General features: G+C 37.5%; 1 protein-coding gene across 41 annotated transcripts in view; it reads left to right on the forward strand.

Moving 5' to 3' along the window:
• The window catches only part of LOC101165843 (receptor-type tyrosine-protein phosphatase delta), a 496,446-nt gene that overhangs the window by 215,659 nt on the left and 262,128 nt on the right, over positions 1–18,659 (forward strand). The window lies entirely within an intron of this gene.

Raw genomic sequence — 18,659 nt, forward strand, 5'->3', positions numbered from 1 at the left:
GCGGCAGATAGGCGAGATGCAGGGAGGGGAATGGGTTGACCAGGGGAAAGAGATAGAGAGAAATAAATTTGAGAACATGTGAAGGATGAAGTGGGGGAAAGAAGTGGCTGGATGGAATGTGTTTCGGACATATGAGGGATGGATGGGGCGGCGGACGCTTGAGAGGCACAGTGTGGAGAGGGGGGGGGGCACTCAGATACTGAAAGGCTGAAGGCGACGCTTATGCCAGTCCTATCTGGCATGGGCAGATTAAATTAATATGAGGGTGAGTATTTTTAGAAAGACAAGCAAAAAAAAAAAAAAAAAGGCAAACTAGGCGTATGGAAAATAGACGACTTTGTTAAGGTGGAGCAACTGGATAAAATAAAGTTAAAAGGATTGTGCTATGCATCCATGCAGGGAGCTTTAAGCACTTTTTAAGCCATTTTTAGGCAAATCATTTATTCATTTCGACATGGGTCACCTTTGTGTTAATGTTCCTCAGAGCTTCGTTTAGACGTGCCTTTGAAAGTAATGGAAGTCATGGTCTGTGAGATTGAACATTACAATGCCCTTATTGTGAAAAGTTCTTCCAGTGATTAAAACAGGTGATTGAAACTCAATCTGATTCTTTTTCTTCTATGCTGGACCACGGAAAGCCCACTACATCAAAGAATTGACCGTAAATTCAGATTTTTTTGGGAGTTAATTTTAATGAAGATGCAATATCATTTTTTTTTCAATATTGACAGTTCCGATTATGATACGTTGATTGTTTTGCTCACAACAAAAGCAACATAACTGTATTATAAATAATGAATTATCAAATAATTTAGCTTTTTTTTCCAATACATTAGTATGCATTTAAAACAATGAACAACAATAGATGAGTTATTCTCAACATAAAGCTTTAAAAATTAGCTAAACTTTTCCCGCCAAAAGTGCTTCGGGAAGCAGCCATTTTGAATTGAGCATGAAAAGCCCTTCCACTGCCCCTAGTGGAGTGATGATGAACTACAGGGCAGTAAACATGGACCGATTTATGAATGTGTTTTTAATTAAGGTTTTGACTGTGCTAATGAGATAGGAGGACTCAGAAATTCCTGTATCAAATATGATACAGAAGGTCATATACGGTTGAGCCTATCTAGACGTCCTTTTTTCATGCCTTTTGTTTTTTAAGTTTGTGAAAAACTTTTTATTAGCGCACTTTCTTTTACCAATGCAATACACATTGTGTGCCTTTTCTTGCCTCATCACTGTATAACAATAAGGATTCAATTATCCTTAAACATTAAGAGAAAATATTAAACGAAAGTTAAAGAATCCTCGTTTAAAGCTTACTTCAACAATTTGACAGCAAAATGGAAAATGGTTCCTTCTATGTAACTCAAAAGACCTTTCTTTTCAATAATAATGTGGTCTATAACTCGCTGCCTAAGGTAAAAGACAGATTGACAGATCATTGTTTACTGAAAAAAAATTTTTTGTAGAAGACCTCATTTTCCATGAATAATGAACTTGTCCCTATATAAAAGAAAATGAAAATAGTTTATGGCATCTTTAACCCCGCTATACTTCTTTCAGTTTAAAATATAGTTTTGAAGCTAAGTGAGCTATGTTGCTCCTACTGCTTTACAGTAGTCTTTCACTAAATCGCGGCTCACCTTTCGCAGACTCACTATTTCGTTGATTTTTTTTTTTTTTTTCACAGCACATTTTGTTTTGCGTCTTGATTGGCTGTTTACTTTGTCAATCTCCTCCGGGCCATGTCTCCTGTAAAGAATGTAATTAGCTTATCAAATTTACAGAAATCTTCGATTGGGATAACTTTTTTTTTTATTTTCCACATATTTTTTCATATATAAATAAATGAGATATGAGAGAAAAATCCAATTTATTCAAGCTGATCAAACTACATTCAATCCCAACATGAATTTTTGAATAAAAAATATATCAGAACAGGGTTTGGGACTAAATCTTTTTTTATTATTAAAAATAGCACAATTTTAATAATTAAAATTAAAACAGGTGATGATTTTTCCAGGACATCATCATCATCAGGACATTTCATCATCAGGACATTTTTGTCTTAAAATAAAGCTAAAAATAACAAATACACATTACGTTTTCTGTTTGACTTCAGTGAATGTTTGGTACACATTAAAATGGAGAAAAGCTTGTAACAAATGAAAAGACAAAAAAGTGGTAACCAGGCACGCATAAATGGTCTTTTTTATTAGTGTTCAGGACCTGCGTTGGAGCTGATATTCGATCATGTTGGCTGTGGCTGGAATACAGGCTTTTTAGGAGTTAAAGCCTTGTTTCAGGAATTCCACAGCCAGTGATTTCAGACTCAATAAAGAAACCATGTTTTACTTTTATCCTTGCCTGAGGACAGAAAGCTGACTCAAAAGAATACCAAAGTTATTATTAGCGCCTCACATGTGCGGCGAAAAAGCCGTGGGTGAGCGCATGTCAGCGTGTAAACGACGGAGCAATGGGCTGACAAGCAGCAGCGGCAGTAAGTGCATGCGGGAGCGGCGTGAGGGGCTCTTATCTGCCACCTGCCAAGCCCTGAGCGGGGGCCCCCGACTCTTGTCCCCCACTCCCTCCTTCCGAGCAAGCTTTTCCAGCAGTCTGGTGTAGACGAGGCGGCCGGGTGAAATAAGCAATTCCCATTCAGGGACCGAAATGTCGCAGAGATTTGCCCCATGAAATGCTTGTTCACTTTTGCAGATCAATGCACTCTTTCTTTCCTGCACTGCCACCGCGTGATAGCCACCGAAAAAAAAGAAGAAGAGAAAAAAAGGCGTGTTGATGAGAGTATGTACCGGTGATGTGTGTCTATGTGGAGGTGGCGGTGCGTTTGCTGGGCATTAAATGATATTTGCCACGGCCGCACTGAGTGAGTGCTTTTGGAGGGAAGTCTGAGGTGCTTTGCATAAACTCAAAAGACATGCAATATTGCTGTTCCCCTTTGGAAGAAAAAGTTCAGTACCCAGACTCGCCGGATATGAGAATCTCCTCCTGGAAGTTTAGCCAATATGAATGATATTAGTGACAATCACACTAAAAAGCTTAGCAGTGCTAAAATGAATTATATACTCCCTCTAGTGATGAGACTCATATGCCTTATAACATATTAGGGGGAAATGAGTTCAAAAGCGTGAGATAAAATCCGTTTAATGTTGGTTAATTTTCTTCTAGATATCCACACAAAGTCTGTCAACATCTGTTTTTTTGTAATTCTGTTCATTTTCTTGTTTTTACTTGGATAGCTAATCCAATTCCAGATTGCTGTAAGCACGTGTGTGAATAAATTATTCACAGCCACAGACGGGCAGGAGATGAGTGACATGATTAGCTGGGATAATCAGTTAAAGTGACATGAAGGGTCACTTTTGTCTTAATCGTCCCCACACTTCATTCAGACAGGCCCCCGTTGAAGCACCGCAGAGAGCGCCGGCGAGTGCGCCATAGCAGCCAGATTGGACGGTAAGTCAAGTGAGGCACATTACAGACTCGACGTTTCCTCGCAAGATTTCATATTACTATAACATTTGATATTAACAAGTGAAGTTCCCAGTGGTTGAATAAAACATGGAGGCAGTGAATTGAAGCAGCTAAAAATATAACTTTTTTACACATTTAAGCTTATTGAAAGTTAGGTATTATACTCCTGAGGGCTTAATGTGTTACAGTAACTGTGTCTTTTTTTATTTTATTAACTTTCACCAGGAGACATTTCCATGAACGTACGACTGTTTTTTTTTTTTTTACATTTTAACATAAAAAGTAATATGAGGATTCAAATTTAGCAACATCTTTTGATTTCAGACGTCCACATTTGTAATCTTAATATATTATAAGTGACAAAATGTTGTTAACCATAATTAGTTAGCAGTTTATTCATACCAAGCTTTTTTGGGGCTTTGGAGGCGGCTGTGGTGCAGGGGGTAGAGTGGTCAACCTTTCATCGGTTCTTGCCTTGCCTGCCCATGGGTCACTGAACCCTACATTTCTCCTGATGGCTACAGGTTAGTACCTTGCATGCCAAGACTTATTATTTTTTAGACTATTGGGATATTTCAATCATCATCAGGACCAAGACTTGTTTTCAAAACTAATTCTTGAACGAGTTTTATCTGTTGAACAAAATGAAAGCAATTTTATCACCTCACAGTACACTGGCAACAGTAAGCCTTGAGCCTGATTAACTCTGGTCGGTCTGCAGTACGTCTTCGTTGCATTGTGTCTGCGTTGCACAATAAATCGAACGCTCATTAATCAGTCAAAATGTTTACATTGCTTCCATCATGTCTACATCTAACATCTGTCCGTCTGCAACGCCACGGAAGCCTTTTGCTTTTATTTCCAGTCCATTGACGTGTCGATTTTGCAGCAAGAAGCTGGTCCAACTGGAAAGAGGTTGACCTGGACAAGTTTTTGGTTTGTCTGGGCCGATGAAGGGTCGTAGAGAGGAGTAGCCGCATCTTGAGCTCATGTGTGCCTTGCTCATATGGTCATCCTAAGAGGCGTTATAAAAGCTGGATCATACGATTTTCGTGCATCTGATAAAAGTATGTGTAAGGATTGTCTAATTTCCTCATTTCTAAGGAACAAGCACGTATCACTTGAACAACACCAAACCCTTGCTCAGGATTTGGTGAGGTGAAAAAAATCTAAAAACCCATACGACATTCCATTCACGTACTTCACCTCTATTTACTCATGCACGTTATACAAGTGTTAGCGACAATCTGTCACCCGTTTAAAAAAATGTGCATGAACATTCTTGCTCTACGGGGGGTGACTGAGCACTCTACGACCTTGATACTTTATGCAACCAATGTCCTATTAGCTTTAATAAAAACCATAAAACACTATAGATTACATAACAAATATTTACCACATAACAATGGTAAATATTGGCTTGAATTACTAAAGAACACGCACTCACATTGTACAGTTATTTTTGTACTTGTACACAAAACACACCTTAATGAAAAAGGGTGTTTGAAGCCCCCGTTACATTGTTACAGATTTAAAATACCACAAAGGCCTATTGAGTGTATAGATTGTGCGACCACATTTAAAATTTAGGCTAAATTTCTATCGGGTTTTTAAAGTTTTTAAGGTTTTTTTTTCCTCCTCTCAGTCTCTTAACAGCAATGAAGCCTCTCTTGAAAATAGTCAGACTCTTGTAGAAACGAAAGCAATAAGAACACTTGATTATATGGTAGAGAGTAAGGACAAGGAGACAGAGGGGCATAGGATAAAAAGAAAAAGAAAGTGCAGCCTCTCAGCTTTCATCGAGCTCAACATCTTGATGTTAGAAAGTCCCATTTGTGTGCAGTCTTGGCTGAAGCAGGCGCAGAAAGGTTGAATCCTGGTCATCAGCTGTCAAAGCAGTAATGAACAGTGTTTAGTAGTAATGCCATGCGCTCGGGCATTTTGGGGTGTGAAATGTCAAAGTGTCTATTTTCCCCAAGCGAGTCAGAAGCTCCACTGTCAGGCCTTCGGCTGAAATCGGCGGAGGGGAAATAAAAAGAAAAAAGAAGAGAGGCGAGACAGAAACATGGAACTTTCTCCGTTTCACCCATTACAGTCAGGGACTGAAAGAGTGGTCGAATGTCAAGACTAGAAGAAAATAGATGCTTGTAAAGGCCAGAAGAAGTGGGTTTCAAATGGATTCCATTTTGTGGACACGTAATGATAGCTATTAAACAAAACTGAGGGGGGGAGGAAGAAAAAAAAGCAGGAGAGGCTGGAGGAGACTCGGGAAGACAGTCGGGGAGGTGCAAAGAGAGACACACCTGCTGTTGCATCACCTGCTGTAATAAGAGTGTTGACATTCAAACAGAAACTGCATACAATAGAATCTATAGCTGAGCCAGCACCTGCTAATCTTATCCAAAGAACACGTAGGGAACTATTATCCACCGTCAGGACTTTTCACGGCACGCACTGACAATCAGTCGGCCATTTGGCAACCTGCATGGGCTGATGCATTAGAATAGACTGTTAGAGCATGCAAACAAGCACAAATTACACATTAGATGAGCTAATTTACCTCTTAACCCATATTCATTTGACATTAGGTAGGAATCAATAGGAATTAAAATGTCTGTTTTACTGAGTGTAGTCACCTCGCAGTACTGGTTCGTTATTTCCAACCTTCTTGTACATTTTTTCATAAAATTGGCCTTGATTTTTAGTTTTTCTTTCTTTTTTTCCTCACTTGATTGCTTTTTCATTATCACTTGGGTTTCCACTCTCCTCCGTCATGGTACCTTGAAAACACTGAGAAAACATCATTCAAAAAAAGACTGGATTATTGGTTGGCAAATTCCTTCTTGAATCTCCCTCATGCACCTCACATGCCCCCGAAGGGCCAATCAATCACCGCCTTATCCTGTGAAAGCAGCAGGCCTTGTATCCTTGCAGACCAATGTTGATTAAGATTTTTTTTAACCCTGGGAAGCTCACTACATAAAAAAAAAATTGACAGAAAGTTCCTTTATTGGTGGGGGGAGGGGGGGGGGTAAATCCACAAAAGGTATTGCGATATCATTTATAGAGACAAAGATATTATAAATTATGATGAAAAGCGTTATTTAGTTAATTATTGCCTAAAAAAAAGTTGGTTCATATGGAAAAATATTGACATTTGTTTTTCTTATTTACCCACTGTCTCAAATTTGATCCACAAATCTTTAACTGTGTTATGAAGCATTAATTATCAAACATATTTCACCCTTTCAATACAGGAAATAGTCATTTAAAAAAAAGGAAAAGATGGCTTTTTATTATAAAAAAGGTTTGAAAGTTAGCAAACGCTTTTTTTCTGTATAAGTGTTTTTCAGATTACATGGAAGCAATATTGAAATAAGCAGGAAAGCCGTTCTATTGCCCCTAGTGGATGGATGATGAACTACAGGGCAGAAAACATGGACCTAATGGGTTTGGAAAGTTTGGATCATGTTAACGAGATAGAGATTTCACAAATGCGTTTTATTACCCACACCATAAATACGATATAAATTATTTTATACCGTGGTCTGGGTGAATACGCAATTCTGATTGGCTGCTGGGTGTGCATTAAAACCAGATAACCGCACGGTGAAAAAAGAAGTTCCGGTCACCTAGCTTAAATGTTTCGTATCCCTGCACCGGCTTTTTTTAAAACAACCTTTTGCTTCATCATTTGGACAAAAACAAGCGGTAAGAGGTGAACTTTCTCTCTGAAATGATGCTTTATTTAACCCAGTGTTTTTCAACCTTTTTTGAGCCACGGCACACTTTAACCCTGACAAAAATCCCGCGGCACACCAGCATCCAAAAAAAAAAAAAAAGCAGAAATTCATGGTCTGTATTGATCGACAGCCCCCCCCCCGCGCGCGCAATCTCACGTGGATTTTTGTGATAATTGTGGCAGAAAAAGCAGGAAGTTGCGGCTGTTTTTTTCTAAAAGATGAACCACCAGCTAAAGACGAGCTCTAGCTGGTATTTTTGTTAGAACTGAGCGACTTTATCAGCAGAATTAAGAACAAGGAAGTGAAGACTTTAACCACTTCTGATTGGTCAAACTGATGACATGTGATTAAGCCTTCAAGAATGATTGGCGGAGACAGTTAGGGGTAAGGGGCGGGACTTTTCCTTACACAGTTATAGCTGCAGCTAAATCGCGGTACTGTGATTCTTATCAAAATGTCTTTAATAGAATTAAATAAACACAAAGAAAAAGTAATTTTAAGATCTTTTATATTCCTAACTACTCAGTGTTTTATCAGGGCCTGTTTGGATGAACAAAGAGCTGAATTCCTGGAAATGGAAAATATTTTTAGATCAGTTAATGAGGGCAATTTCTCCACGGCGCACTTGACCATCTCCCACGGCACACTAGTGTGCCGCGGCACACTGGTTGAAAAACACTGATTTAACCCATTGGAAAGATCAGCATATATATATCGCCGAATCTTGACTGCAGCGCTGGTGCGGCGCGACGCGGACTACGCGTCACGTAACCTTTTGTGAAAAAAGCGATCCAAATCGGGAAAAAAAACAAGAATTAAGGACTAAAAACTGGTTATTATGTATTGCTTTTGTAAGTGACCATTGTATAAGCGGGTTAATGGCCTTCGAAGTGTGCGTTATTACTTTTTAACGCACTTCGCGGAAGCAACCGTCCTTCGCTTTGCATCAGACGGTCCAGGCTTCCACGGTGTGCGTTAAAAAGTCTAGTGTTAGTGGGTGTTTATCAGTGCTTCCCATCCCATCATTTCTTTAAGAATCTGAACAAATCCATATTTATTGACTGGTCTGTGTGAAAAAAAAAATCAATCAATGAATAAATGATTTTACTGGATTTTGTTTTGATTCAGACGTCTCAATTCATCAACATGATGTTTAAAAATCAAACATGTAGTAGTCTTATAAATCCACCCCACCAATGACCCTGTTTTTTCAAGATAATTATTTTATATTTTGCAATATTTTATGATTATCAGTTTATCTAAAAACATAAATGAAAAAAAAAAAAAAAACTATTGAGGCACACAAAGACCATAATATTCAAATTGAATACATCTGTTTGTGAGATACAGTCACTAAGGAAAGGATCAAAGCATGTCTGGACCTAATTGGAAAGAGCTACCACCAATCAAAAGATCAAACTGCGTCACTGGGTGAATTGCATCAGCGCAGCCGATCATCTGTACAGCGTCACATCAAGCCTGTCTGTGATGGATAGAAGCTGAGACGGGAGATGAAACCTGTTTGAACACGAGGCAGCTGGATGTTCTTTGCCAGAGCAAAGGAAACAGCGGCTCTCAGATTCGTCATGTACCCAGGCCAGACAGCAGCAGGCCTCCTGCGCAGATCTTTTTTAACATTGTTAATAAACCTCTGAGGATTGTCATGTATCACATTTCAAATCGTCTGTCAAATGGGCCTGCTGTAATTTCTGGAAATGGATATATATTTTTGAAAATCAAAGATGTTGGATACATGTTAAGTATTTGATCTTCAGAATGTGCAGTGGGGCAGGAAGTTTAGCCATTGGATAAAAGCTGCAATATTCTCCAGTTTATTTTCTTTATTTATATCATCCTCTATTATTTTTTCTTCTGAGTTGGAGTGATGCGCAAAATAGACCTCGAATCTTTTGAGGGAGGAGCTTATTGCACAATCATTTACTGATAAATATAGTTTTTGCCCAAGAGCATTTGACCAAAACACAAAAAAAGCTCTGATTAAAACCGGTGAGTTGAAACAGCCAAACGTATAAACTTTAAGTAAATAAAAAAAGTACCAGATCTAACAACTGCAAACTATCACAAATAGTTAAAGATGTAAAAAATGTTTTTGCTCCATACAAGATGGGGTAAGAAGAAGAAAAAAAAAAAAAGACAACCTGGTTGTGGATCCTGTCTCTGGCTCGACTCGCTCCCCCGACTGTCCCCCCAACTCCATCTGGATGAAGCTCGACTTTAAATATGTAGTTGTAGAGTTGGATAAGTTAATTCTTCTCTATGAGTTCTGGTACACCCCCTGTCCGTCCTGGGGGAGGATCCCTCCTTCATGTGTACACCCCTGAGGTTTCTTTGTTTTTTCCGGAATCCGTTTTTTTTATTAGGAGTTTTTCCTTACCGAGAAGGAGAGTCTAAGGGCAAGGATGTCCAGTTTAGTTTAGTCAGTTTATTAATTCATTTTAGTATTTTCCTATTGAATTCTATGTATTCATGATCCTTTTGATTTTATGTTTCACTTTTTCAATTACCTATCTGAAGCCCATTGAGACGACTGTTGTGAATTTGGGCTATACAAATAAAATTGAATTGAATTGAATTGTTGATTTTCCAACATTTATGACGGTGCCTTGCTCTGCCCACTACGACACAGGAGCAGCTGGGCCAAGCCAAACAAGGGAGAGGCTGTAAAATGTAATTCTGAAAGGCCATAACGAAAACAGTATCAGGCATCCTGGAACTGTACTTCTTCATTCAGATGTTCTCATTTGTATCCACACCTGTGTCATTCACAGCCTTACGTCTTAACCTAATTTCATGGTCTATGGCTTTGGACGGATGGATGGCTCTGCTGCAACTTTTAAACTGGAAAAAAGGAAAGAGACAGATGTGTGTGTGTGTGTGTGTGTGACTGAGCATTTGAGTTACGTTGGTCTTCCACAATAACAGCTGAGAGAAGAGAAGAAGGAGGCATCAGATAAAAGAGAAAATAAGGGGAAAGGAGGTTATGGCGCTGCAATAGCATAGATGATTGAAGTCTTAGTAAATGTTAAATCTTTGACCATTTTATGCTAGCAAGTCAGTAATTCAAAATCTTCTTTGGGTGCTTTTATTCCAGATTTGGACAGAAGATTATTTTATATTCCATGTTTGGAGAAAAATTAATCCAAAACTAAAGATTGTTGAAAACCAACTTTCTGGGAATTGTAGACCTGGAAGAAAATCTTTGGTTAAGGTTATAAACTCTTAACGAAATGACAAATTACAAGCAGGAAAACAGAGATTCCGTACATTTAAATTGATGGACCTTAAAAAGTAACTGATAATCACACAGTGATGGGCATTTAACCGGGACCTTTTTTTTCCCTACTTTGCAATTTGCTCTATTAATTCAGCTTAAAATCTTTTTTTTATTTTTTTTTCTTAGAAATGTTTGATATCCACTTTTCACAAAAGGTCCACAATAAATCTGAAACTGTCCAAAAAAACTCAGTTCCTAGTACTAAATTTAGTCTTTTCTTTTTTTTATTGAAGAAATTGAGATGAAAAGGGTTTTATATTGTCTAACAAATATCAAAAGTGTAAATAAAATAAAAAATGTATAAATACAAACATACAACATAAAAACAATTTGAAAAAATGTATAAAAACGCAAGCAGAATCCATAAATCTTTCTACATTGCTCCACATTTATTGTTTATAAGCCAATATTTTATATTTATAATATTTTTTTGTATATATTTTATTTTTATTAGTTGTGATTATTATTATTATTATTATTATTATTATTATTATTGTTATTATTAGTAGTAGTAGTATTTAATATTTATTTATTTATTTATTATGAATCTCATTTTCGATAATAATTTCAATAATAATTGTAATTATAATTTTTAATAATTTAATATTCTTAATAATTTAATATGAATGTCATTTTTTATGTCCTTTTTTGATGTTATATAGATTATTTCTGAATGTCGTTTTTTGCTGCCTCAGATATATGAAATTTCCCCATTGTGGGATTAATAAAGTCATCATCTATCTAATATTCTTTTTGAACAATTATATACAATTTTGAATGGAAAGTGTATTAATGGAGGCGGTCTGTGTCCTTTTTACTTCGATGTATGGTAATTAGACGCTTTGATTGGCTCACAGACTGGTGAGTGCAGAGACCATTAAAGGGTTAAAGTGCCTTGCCAAAGAGTGCAACATTTGGGGAAAACAACTAAACCAACAATTCCTCAAATGACAAATGGCTGCACCAGTGAGCTGCTGTCAGTCCCTCTTTCCCAGGAGTTTTTCAGTGTAACTGTGTGTATCTCATCCCAATGTCATGTTTTCTATAGAAAGCTGTACAATTTTTTTTTTCCTTGGTAGTTTCTGCCAAACCAAGACTTGTTACCTGAAGAAATAGAAACTAACAAGGTCTCCCTTTTTTTTTTTCATATAGGATCGATACGATGCACATCTGAAGCTATAAACATACCGGGAACGGGACAACCACCAGTTAATGAAGTGCATTAGACAAGAAGGGAGACAATACAACTTCTTTTTCTTTTTCTACTGTTTGCTAGCGCACATCCGCCACTTAAGAGGAGGCTAAGTGCGAAATGTCAATACAAATCTCATAGATCTTGTTCCATTATGAAACACTTGGTGTGATGGAATTCCAGCTGGGCACAAACCGTATGAACGGTTGGCACTTCGAAAAAGGAACACCATCCATGTGTCACTACCAAATCCAAGTCCCTGAAAGGTCAATGACTGATCTGGTTTGACTTTCAACGCACACTCAGTGGTCACGCCTTTTGTACGTAGAAAATGTGCGTAGCGACGCATGAATGCAAGATTTTTCATGATGGAACCTCTAAAGGCGCATTCATGCAAACTCACGGAGACTTCATTGGAAGTGGTCGCTTGAATGTGAGATGTAAACATCCCTAAAGGCTCATAAAAAATCCCAAATAAAACAGATTAAATAGTTAATAAAATCTATTCTTTTAATTTTTGAGGAAAAGGCAAAGTTACTGTATTTCTTTTTTTTTAATTAGCGAAACAGGTCCGCATCCTCCTAAAATAAAACAATTTCAATTTTATGAACTACTCTCCAGTATTGTTGCTTACTTGGAGTAGCAGCACTGCTGCTACTAGAATGGAGTCCTATGGAAAGAATGTCAGTTTGCTGAGACAAACAACAGCATGAGCAGAGTTTCTTTAGGATTAGTAGTAATCTAGGCAATAAGTTTACTTCTTAAAGCTTTTAAGAACCTTTGCCTGCAGCACATTAATACAAATCTTTCTTTAGCTAAAGGTATGAATGCCAGACTTTTTTGAGCCTCCCTATTATGATTTTTTTTTTACCAGTTTTTTTTAAGACTTTATATCAATGGTAACATATTTAGTCATTAGAAAGGAGAGCATTTGTTATTCTCTTGGTTTGTAACATTACCTTAGCCTCAGTTTTAACACAAATTGTAATTTATATGCGGTTTTTGTTTGGTCTCGTGTCCAGTAAAAATCTTCAGGAGTTCACATTGAAGGGCCTTGATCACACGTGTATTTTGTATGCTCACGCATACAAAGCTGAGATTACAACACTTTCTTACAACACAAATGTCCTGAACTCTGAAATCACTAATGCAGTCTTCAGAAGAAATGACATTAAGCATTGACTGTATAAGAGAACTGGACTGAGTGAGTATGACGTCACCCACTGAAAATGGCTTACTTCTGGCTTGAACAAAATTGAGTCAATTCAGTCTGACTGACTGCCATGTTGGAGCCAAACGTCATTAGTGAGCAGTGATCGGCTTGAGTCAATCTGAGTCGTTGTTTCTATGACAACCACTCTCACCAATCAGGAGTGAGCTTGTTTGGAAGTCCACACCCCTACCACTTCAAAGTGACCTACAAAAATTCTGTCAGACATTTTGAACCTATAACGTGAGACCACATGCTTTTATTGAGACAAATGATGCAAGAATAGTTATTCTGACCAATAGAATGAGTAAATGCTGTTTATTTCTCTATAGAAGTCTCTGGGATTTTGGTTTCTTGGAGCCAGCAAGTACTTCCTGTTTGGAACACAAGGGGGGAGGGGTTCACTCAGTCCAGTTCTCATATACAGTCAATGACATTTACCTGCAAATGACCCAGACAGCTGACATTCAAATCTAAATTCTGACATTTGCCCACTACAAAGAGCTGCTTTACTCTTTAAAACCTAACATAAGAACATGTGTCCAAAGAAAAAAGTAAAGTAAAATGTTTTAAAACCTTTTTCTTCTGTTTCTCCACATAGCTAGAACAAATATTCATATTTTTTAAGTGCAGTAAAACACAAGTTATAGAACACTGCGATAATGTAGTAATAAATAATAATTTAGAGTTATTTTTAAAGTCCATGCATGTATGTTGTATCTATAAAGAACTTTGGTTGTTCAACTCTCTAGAGCCCTGATATATATTAAAATAGAATATTAACAATTAAACCAAAATAAATCAACTTATTTCATGTACATCGGCCTTGAAGGCAGTTCAGTAAATGTTCATGATTGTACAACTTAGCTGAAAATGCACTTAAAAGGTCAGATTGTGAATTGTTCAAATAACGGCTCAGACCCTTGAAGGCCTCACTGAGCATGATATCAAGTGCTAAATAGGAAGGCATCTGTAGTGGGAGGAGGGGTCAGTATTTTAATCATAAAATAAATAAAAAAACAGATATTTTAAGGTTTACACAACATTAATCCAAACAAACCTGTACACATCTGCTACAGTCGACTAATATCAATATCCAATATTAGTGTTTGAACAAAACAATGAAAGCATTTCACCCAATATATATTTTGCCATTTAGATAAATATACAGGTTACCTGGCCTCCATTAGGTCTTTAGGAAACATAACACAACTCTGAAGCATACACAATTCATTTAACTATAACAAACTATTGACACAAAGCCAATTATCTCTGTTTTAAATCAGCTAGCTTACTTTGATTGCATAAACACTTCACTACTGTACATTGTTGCCTATCAGCAAAAAGCCACTTTTCTCTTTTTATTCAGAATCGGCGAGAATTTCATTTTTTTGTCCGGAAGCGTTTGAGGAATCGTGCTTGTCAAAAGAATATCAACACTAGAGCTAAATCTATGGTATTAAAGGGTTAAAGACCCACTTTGATAATAAAAGGTGTCTTTGGTGTTTTTAACATGTTCTTGTGGCATTTCTTTTGTGATGGAGGACATTTAGAAAGACAATTAAGCGCACAAATTTGCCTTTATGTCTTTTTTCAAATCGTTGAGAATCAGGAGCGGCGAAAAAATGAGGTTTGAAAAAGATTGTATTTGTAAGCTGGCGGGAAAAGCACGGAGCCAGAGAGCTCTCAGCACTGGTCGGCTGAACAACAGTCCCGCCCACAACTCAGAGATTTATTTCTATTGAACTCCTGCCGCTCTGCAGAAAGTATGTCAATGACTAGTTTTGAATGTTTTTTTTCAAATTGAGGGTAAAAACGTAATCAAATCGTAATCAAAAGACCACTGAGAATGCTTTTAAAATAGATCAAAAGATGATTGGAGTGGAATCATTTTCAGAGCATTTCTTTAGTACAAATAACAACAAGAGTGGATTCACAAAAGTGACAGTTGGGGAAATAATAACACAAGTATTTTTTACTTTTGATTACTGGCATAAAAAATGACATAAATAATGCTTTTGACTAGAATATGTGTGGACAAAGTTTTTATACCATTACACTTTAACACCAGAGGTGTTGCTGGCAGCCCCTAAACAGCACGCCCTTCATGCAATCAGCATGAACCAGCTGATTCTGACGTGGAAAGTAGTGGCTTTTCATATCATACCTTCACACCTAAAGTGTTCTTTAGGTTATTATTGTAAAGCCCCCTTGCTTTATGACAGAATCCACTGATTTACGTTGAATGGATCAACGATTTAGAAGTTGTGTTTGTCGAAAGAATGTGAACTTTGGAACTAAAGCTTCAGTGTCAAACAGTACAGAACTTTACTGCATGTAGACAGAACCAAACACATTTTGAACCATGAACTCTGGGTTCTAGTCGTACAAAGAACTCTTCTGAAAACTGTATTAAAAGTGTGTGTGTGTGTGTGTTGCTTGTGTTTCGCTAAGCTTATTTTTATGACCATATCCTACTTGTGCGCCAAAGGTATTGTCTTCACTGAAACGCACAGCACTGTGAAAGATGTTAAACTCTTCATAAATATGCTAATTATTCTTTTTTATATTCCGGTCCACGCAATGGTTTTATAGCCTAACGACAATAGCATAGCTTCTTATTAGCTGCATTAAGTGTGTATAATTACTTAAATGCTAAAAGTGTGCGCAGTTGTGTCATAACTCAGTCGTTCATTATGTTTAACTAGACTGCAGATCTGCAAGACTGAAATGATTAAAGCATAGCTTTACTGCTAAAGGACCACATGGGGAGTGTTTGGGTGAGCTCTGGATGGTTCAGATTTAGTACAGCTACTGCCTTCTCCACTGACAACCACGGCACTGTCCGGGTTCATTTCTGGAGGGATTTTTCATGTGAAAGTCTCACAGTTTGTATTGTGTCTGTCGAGCTCTGCAGACCATAAAAGCCCAAAATGACTTCATCACAAAACTTCAGTTTAGACTCCTACAACTTTTAATCCATTTACAGTGCATGTGCAAAAAGTGGTCGGGATATGGGTACCTAAATTGTAGACCTATTTCTAAATCAACTTCTATACTGATTGACGCACAAAGCAACCTATGATGGGATGGCCACTTGTCCAGGGTGTGCTCTGCCTTTGCCCAACAGTGGCTGAGTTAGGTTCCAGCAACCCCATAACAGGATGAAAGGCTTTGGGAATGGATGGATGAAGCTCGTAGCACTTTCTAAGTGCCTCAAAATTCCATACAACAGTACATAAGAGAAAAGGTTTGTAACATGACACTCAATGTTAAAAAAAAGATTATTAGGGATAAAATGGAGTTTAGAAACTTGAACGTGAATTCATTAAGAAGACAGCTAACGTAGCTAGACAAAGCAACAAATAGCACAAAGCTAAAAATGTGGTTAAGAAAACCAACATAAACCTGCAGCAGGAAAAGAAATTCATTAAAAAAGAATAGAACTGAGGAAAATAATAACATATGTAAAAAAAAAAAAAACATGTGATACAAATATAGGAAAAAGTGTTTTAACTTTAAGCTATCTAAAAAAAAAAGTAAGTAAGATAAACAAAACGAGTCAAATGGTTATCTGAAAAAACACATCTTACGTTAACCTTTAAAATCTTCACAGGAACAAAAACTTTTTTACGGGTGTCCGTAATAGATTGAAATTCCTAGTTGTTAGCTGGAACTAAAGGAGATTTTTTGTTTGTTTTTAATTCAAGATGACTGGCTCTTCCTGAGGTCAAAGGTCAGCAAAACTTCAGTGGTGGTTGTAGACCTGAGCTGGAGGTATGTCTGTGAAATTTAATAAAGATCGCTGAAAAAAAACAAGGTTTTCTTTTTTTTCTTTTTCCATAACGAGTTTTTTTTTTTAAAACATGGCTTGGTCAACATTTTTGCTCAAATGCACACTAAGGAGAATTGCGATAAGAATCTGGTCCTTGCAGTCCAGGACCACTAAGGGCCCGAATAATAACAACAATAGTGAGAAAAACCTTTCAGATCCTTAGGTAGGCTGTTCTACACAGACAAGGGTTTTCAAAGTTGATTTACTCTTGTTTTTTTTTTTTTGTTTTTTTTTTTTTAAACATGCTAAATATAAAGATTCAAAACTGTTAACACCTTAAAAGTAAAATCACAACAGCTCATTTTGGGAATCTCAAAAATCAGCTGTTGTGATGTGGGCTCTCTTGTTGTTGTACATAAATGTAACACCTCAGAAAACCTTGAAATATAATCTTTGTATGCTCCCTATATATGTCAGCGCTCCTCTTCCTTAAGTAGAGGTGTCTGAGCCCAACTCTCTGCGGTGCAATTACAGCCGTGCACCGCAGTCCCTTTACCCACTTCTACATGGTGTGATATTAATTACTGTTTGTAAACAATGCACTTTGCAGAGATTATTGCGTGCACTTGGCGTCCTCCGTTTGTGTTTGGTAATTCTCACAAGTGATTAAGTGGTGCAGCTAGGACAGCTGTTCAAGATGAGTTCATTGGCATGTTTAATTAATTGCACTTGAGATAATTATTCAATCATTACTTTGATTAATTTTTTTAACGTTCCGGATAATGTATCAAACGTCTGTCTGATGTCATTAGTTTCGAAAGCAAGACTGCAACAAGGCTAACTAGTGGCAGGAGCCAGATTTTGGGGTAAAGTTGTCCCTATTAAAGACTTGACTTTCTCTCCCGACTTTATATCTGATCAGTGTGATGGTAATCCCAATTCAACCAAGAAATCCAGAAATGCTGTTTCCCCCATTGTTTTGTGCGGCGCATCGATCAGACTGTCGCTGCTCACTTTAGTGCTTTCCTTATATTCAATCTGCAACTGTGCTACACTCAGACATTAAGGGTAGTGGCACCATCCAGCTGAAAGAAAGCCCGACAAATCATTTGTGGGAGATCTTGTCAAACAGATTAATTCCCACTGTGGGCTTCGGGGTTCTGGGCCATTTTTCTGACATGCTGCTTTACCAGGCTTCCTCTTGATAATACCCCAAAGATAAAATTAATTGTGCAGGGAGATGTGGGATGGGGAATATCTTAAAGGACCTTGAGCAACACATGAAACATTTTTTTTTTCTTTCTTTTTTTGCCCTCCCGCTCCTCTGCGTGTGAAAAACACAGAAACAATCAAACTGTCAGAAGCATATGACACATTGCATCATCGATCACTGACTTGGTTGGGAAGTTCTTGCGGGGATGGGGTCGGTTCAAAGAGATGTGAAGGGACATAATCTACCCTCGTGAAATATTCGCGTCCAAGTGTCTACTCTCAAATTTTCATCAAAGTGGGATTTCTCCCTTTATCAGCACAGGGGAAACACTGAGGTATTTATTCGCAGCTAGCTGTACATCTTCTTAAATGCTGACAGTCAACTTTTAAAGACCCACTTCAATTATAATTGTGTTTTCGATGTTTTGAACATGTTCTTGAAGCACTTATTTTATGATGGAGGACATATCTAAAGAAAATTAGGATAAATATTAATTTTCGGAGTATTTCTGTCTAAAATCGTTGTGAATCAGGAGCAGCTGAAAAAAATGCAGCTGAAAAAAGATTGATCTTTTTATGTCCAAACTACAAACGGAAGGCTCCTTGCTCCGATCCATTTCAATGCATCCACTTGCAGACAAATAAATCTAGGTACGTCTTCGTTTTCCTCGTCCAAGCTGGCGTCTGGCTTAAAACTGTATGGTTAGATGGCTTCAATGTTGCTCGGCACTTTTTGT

The sequence above is a fragment of the Oryzias latipes genome, chromosome 18 (assembly GCF_002234675.1).
Source record: "Oryzias latipes chromosome 18, ASM223467v1".
Classification (NCBI taxonomy): domain Eukaryota; kingdom Metazoa; phylum Chordata; class Actinopteri; order Beloniformes; family Adrianichthyidae; genus Oryzias; species Oryzias latipes.